Below are 6,209 nucleotides of genomic sequence, written 5' to 3' on the forward strand. Positions count from 1 at the left end.
CTATATGAAGTACATCTATAGAAGTACTGTACAATGATGTACTTCCTTGCATGCTCCTTAATACTTCACTACATTTCAGAGGCAAAGATTTGACTCTGAACCTCATTGATTTGATAACATGAGTTACTTTGAAGATTTAGATTCTGTTACAAAGTACAATCATATCAACAGACAATGAATCACGAATGATTATGGTGAAGAACTGAAATGATCCATTGATTTTATACACAACCCAAAAGTGTGGTATATAATAAATAAGCTCCGCCTACATTTATGCATGTTCTGACAAGGGATTGAGCGGGATTCGAAACCGGCTCGCATTGTGTATTTCGGATACTTCACGGTTATCAAACATAGACTAACACGCTATGTCCTTGGCGCAATGGACAGCGCATTGGACTTCTAGATATGCCCAGGAGAAGGTATTCAAAGGCTGTGGGTTCGAGTCCCACCAGAGTCGAAATTTAAGGGTTTATAAAAGTGTTCAAAATCAAAATACATGAACAAACCCAAATGTCCATGGTTTATGGGATTATGTAGTTTGCAACCCTGTCAACATTCAAAAGTAGACTCTGCTGCAAATTGAAACTCCATTCAAGTCCATTAGCCCACAAAAATATAGGTTCGTAAAACGGATGCAGTAATTTTTCTCAGAAGCATATAACTTAAATTCTAGAGAATTGGCAACCAAAACGGTCCGCGATCTACCCGCACCACACTCGCGATCTACCCGCACCACACTCGCGATCTACCCGCACCACACTCGCGATTGACCGGTCGATAGCGATCGACTGGTTGGCGACCACTGCTTTAGAGTCACCGTATAGTGTGTGTTGTTTCTTTTTGTGTGTTTGCATGTGTTTGGTGTGTGTGGGGGGGGGGGGACAATGGGAGACACTGTTATCTCAAAAACATTGTGAGTAAAGAAAGGATTTTCACTAAAACTGTGATGCTACATCCCTCAGAGATGTCTATTCTTCTTTTTTTAAACCCATACTGTGAGAAAGGAACTAGATTATCTGAAAGATTACTTGTTTGTGTTTAAAGCAACAGTGTGGGGATACCTGCCAGAGACAGAGTCACAGGGACTGACCATAAAACAGGCAAGGGATATAAAAGAAGGGGGAGGGTCTGGAGGGGGAGGTGTTTTGACTCTGGACCCTAGCGTGGGGGAAAGGCAGAGGTAGAGGTTTCATTTGATAGATCTGACTTGATTGTTGTGTTGGTTGAAGGAAGAGACACGGGCGAGGAAGAAGCAGAAAAATAACTTGTTTGTAAAAAGGACAGCACGTCTTTTTTCTCAAATGTCAGTTTCAAGAAAGATGAGTGGTTTTATGCATGACGTGCAAAATATCCTGGAACCCTTCAAAACAGAAAAGCAGGAACAGGTAAAGTATGTTGAAATATTTCACAAACAGCGAGTTGTATGTCGATAACAAATCTCTGTAGTTTTTCTAAATATAATGAACGAAGTCATAGAGGGAAAAAAATAGCACAGTATGTGGAAAATATGAAAACAGCACGTTGAAACGTTATGTTAGAATATCATGAAATAATTCACAGTAAAGCATCTAAAAAAACATTTAAGAAAGTCAGGTTATTAAAGTGATCAAAACTGTATTTTTAAATCAGTGTTAAAATCACAAACTTTCCATTTAGAGTTTGATTCTTTAAGAAACTCAATTCATTACAAAATCATTCTTATTTTACCAAGTTGTAAAGTTTTGCATCAAATCTGTTCATAGTCTTAGTATAGTATTTCATATATATATATATATATATATATAATTTAAAAAGAGTCACAGTGTAGAATGTCCGTACATTTATTTTAAAAGTACTAGTATGTCAAAAAGTATCTTGAAAAAAAAAGTATAGTATGTAGTTAAGAATTGTATTATTTAGTTTGTCTGCAATGTCAGTATAGGATTTAAAAAAAAGAAAGAAAGTCATAGAATAGTTTGATTAAAAGATCTTGAAAAAAAGGTCATGACATTGTGTGTTGAAATGGTTTTGAATAAACACATCACGTCAAATTGTATCAAGTGCATCAGACAACTCCAATTCCTCCATTTGAACCATATTATAAATAAGAAAAGGATGGTCATAGTATATAGCAGGGCTATTTAATACTGCATTTAGAAATCAGAAACTTGCCTTTTGGAGTCACAGTATTTAAGAAAATACATTTGTTACAAAGTAATTGACAATCTACCAGTTTGTAAGGTTTTACAAACTGTATCTAAAAGTATCTTCAAATTATTCCCTACAACAAAAACTCCTCCTTTATGCTCACACGGAAGTCGGCCAGGGTGTGTGTGTGTGTGTGTGTGTGTGTGTGTGTGTGTGTGTGTGTGTGTGTGTGTGTGTGTGTGTGTGTGTGTGTGTGTGTGTGTGTGTGTGTGTGTGTGTGAGTGTGAGTGTGTGTGTGTGTGTGTGTGTGTGTGTGTGTGTGTGTGTGTGTGTGTGTGTGTGTGTGTGTGTGTGTGTGTGTGTGTGTGTGTGTGTGAGTGTGAGGGATAGCAAGCAGGGGTGGAGGAAGGAAAAAAGAAAGGGGGAGATATGATTTTTATATTTTTGATTTTCTTTTAAATAAACTCGCCAAAATGACCCTTTTAATCCCCTACTCCAGGGCTCATCTATGCTTACCTTCCTCTACAACTTTAAAATATCTACTTAAATGTCATATGATCTGATATTACCGTAAAAGAGTCAATATGTCATATTATTATTAAAGAACACTATCTTATAGCAGGCCATCTTATAGCAGGCTATACTATTTGGTTGATCATTGAGCGATCATGACCTAGTAAGATATTAACGGGGTTCACACACATTGTTTAACTGGATTGTTTTACTTAAATCAAAAACTGTCAATCAGAGTCACATTCTTAGATAATACCTATTTTGACAAAGTATTTAATTGTTCTTGTTTGAACTTTTTGCATACATAAACGTATATCTTACATTTCCTTTGTGAGAGAATTACGCACACATCTGTCATCTCAAAACATTCTATTGCAGCATTTGATCTGTTTTATGTATATATATGTTGCACTGTTGGAGGAGTCTGTGACCTGCGTTTTTCATTGACATATCTACACTGTAGCTCAGGGGCAGATTACAATAAAGCCTTGAAACTTGAAATGATCAAAACGGCATTGTCTCACTTAAACAGCCCTAAAAATGACAAACTGCCTTTAAAGAAACTCCATTCCTTACAAAGTACTTCATATTCTACCAAGAAACCCCATTCCTTACAAAGTACTTCATATTCTACCAGTTGTAAAGTGTTGCACACTTCAAAGTGTATCTAAAAGTATCTTAGTAACACAATCAAAAGCAACAAAAAAAGCATTAATGTTAACAAAGCATCGAACGGCTGACTCCTGAGATCCTTAATGTCCCCCTAACATGACACTTAGACTATGTACATCATCCAGGGATCAGCACCAGCAAATACAACTCTCTTTGTCCGATCTTCAAGCTTCAAAGGACGACCTCATGAGCTCCGTAATGTCCCCCTAACATGGGATTTAGACTATTTACATCATCCAGGGAAACATACCAGTAAATACACCTCTCTTTATCCGCTCCAAGAGCCTTGAAGGGCGGACTCAAGAGTGAGAGAGTGAGAGTGAGAGAGAGTGAGAGTGAGAGAGTGAGTGAGAGAGAGAGAGTGAGAGAGTGAAAGAGAGAGTGAGAGAGAGTGAGAGATTGAGAGAGAGAGTGAGAGTGAGATAGTGAGAGAGAGAGAGAGTGAGAGAGATTTAGAGAGAGTGAGAGAGTTAGAGTGAGAGAGAGTAAGAGTGAGAGTGAGAGTGAGGGTGAGAGAGAGTAAGAGTGAGAGTGAGAGCGAGAGAGTGCGAGAGAGAGTGAGAGAGTGAGAGAGAGTGAGAGAGAGTAAGAGTGAGAGAGAGAGAGAGAGAGAGAAAAAGAAAGGGTGAGATATGATTTTTTATATTTTTTATATTTAAAAAAAATAAACTAGCCAAGATGACCCTTTTAATCACCTATTAAAACTCCAGGGCTCATCTATGCTTACCTACCTCTACAACTTTAAAAATATCTACTTAAATGTCATATGATCTGATATTACCGTAAACGAGTCGCTATGTCATATTATTAAAGAACACTATCTTATAGCAGGCCATCTCATAGCTTATATATATATATATATATATATATATATATATATATATAGCCATCTTATAGAAGGCTATACTATTTGGTTGATCATTGACCGATCATGACCTAGTAAGATCATTGACCGATCATGACCTAGTAAAATATTAACAGGGTCACATCAAAGGGGCTTATCTGCCGCTACAGGGCAATGTTCGCACAAACAAGTCATAAAAGATAAGGGGTTCAAAAGTCAGAATAGATAAGAGGGTCAAAGGTCTGATTTCAGAGTGACAGTTGACACTTTAAATGGATTTTGGAGGCGGGAATTCCGGTTTGGGAGGTGGGACTTCCGGTGTTTGGGGGCGGGACTTCCGGTTTATAGGGTAATAAATCATTCCTTATCAGGCTCATAAATCAAAATCGAACATTTGCTGGGGTCGTATAACTACTCTCAACAATGGAATTATGATCAGTGGAAATGGCCATGACATGGGACCTTTAAACAAAGTGCCGCGAGGGACTAAACAAGAGAAAAAACACTGTGGACGCGCAAAAACTCAGTCTTTCCAAAAGTATGCGATTGACCTTTTATTTCCAATGCAAGAATGCAATATTCCATATCCATATGCGTATATCCTTGTATGCGTGCGTGCGGTCAACAAAAATTGTCCTTCTCTAGCTCACTCCCCCATCTATATACCAAGTGCGCAGGTAAAAGCAACCGGATATAAGCACAAACGTCACCACACAAATCCAATGACACGCCCACCACCTATAGTGACTCAAAAAACATGTATCGTAACAAACACAGAAAAATACTTCATATGTGGCTCCTACATTCCGGCCCCTAATTATATCAACATAATAATTACACAACTGAAAAATGATGTAGGAGACAATCAAGGAAAACACTTTTAAGGATAAAAACGTCCTTTGTTAAAGTGTCCTTTTCTTCTTTAGGCAAAAAATAGAAAATAAAATAAAAAATATATAGTTTGTTAGCCTATGAAGGAGTGGTCTTTACTATCAACGTTGATGTCAAGGTCTATGAAGTTCAGTAATTTCCTCACGGCCTTTCTGCTTCCTGTAGAAGGCCGATCTTTGTGATAGGCCTGTCCAGATGGCTAGTTTTTGTCTTCACTCGCACCTGACGTACAAGTCCTCTTCTGTCTGGAATGGTTTGTACAATCCTTCCTGTAAGCCATGAATTGCGAGGTGCTGAGTCATCGACTATGAGCACAATATCTCCTGGCATGAAGTTGCTCAGTCAAATACGACCCTGATCTTTTTCTTCTTCGGGTGGTATACACCATGATGTGGTATATACCGTACCCTGCCGTCACTGCGTTCCAGATCCACAACTGGCACTTTCTCTGCATAGCCCTTCGAAAGGATGTCATTCATGAAAGCGGTGTAATCAGCATGAAATGAAACCTCTTTATCAAACCTTCTCTTGAGGCTCAGTGTACGTTGGTCTGCTACTCTCCTGTTGTTTGGCATACTAACATCCCTTTTCCTTAAAGGTAAGCCAATACAGTAATGGCCATCCATCAACTTAGCAGACTTTGTGACGTACTCCATAAAGTGACAGTCCTCTCTTGATCTGCTCATCCTGACTGCCTTTAGCTGCTGCTTCCACAGATCTTCAAGGTTTGCAACAGATATCCTATTGACAGTGACATCTGGCTGTCCACAAGTCATTTCACTACTCCTGTCTCCTCTGAGAGGTCCATTGACAGTTCAACCCAGCATAGTTTTGACTGCGTATGGGCCGATGTCTACACTCCGAATAACTTCCCATGGCTCCAGTGCCTCAGGAACATTAGTCCCTATCAACAGGTCCACATCTGAATCAATCTCAGTAATCATTACATGTTTCAGGTGAGGCCATCTCTGAAGCTCTTTCTGCTGAGGAATGTTGCCTCGATGAACTGGCATAATTTTCTGAGTGTAGGTGTCAGGCAGCTCACAATAATGACTGCTGTCTAATCCAGCCACATGCAGGTCAGAAACAATGTGACTTCCAACTATTTTCTCCTGACCCATTGTCCGAAGGAGAATGTCTGTTCTTCTTCCCCTGAGAT

Source organism: Notothenia rossii (assembly GCF_949606895.1).
Source record: "Notothenia rossii genome assembly, chromosome: 4".
Taxonomy (NCBI): Eukaryota; Metazoa; Chordata; class Actinopteri; order Perciformes; family Nototheniidae; genus Notothenia; species Notothenia rossii.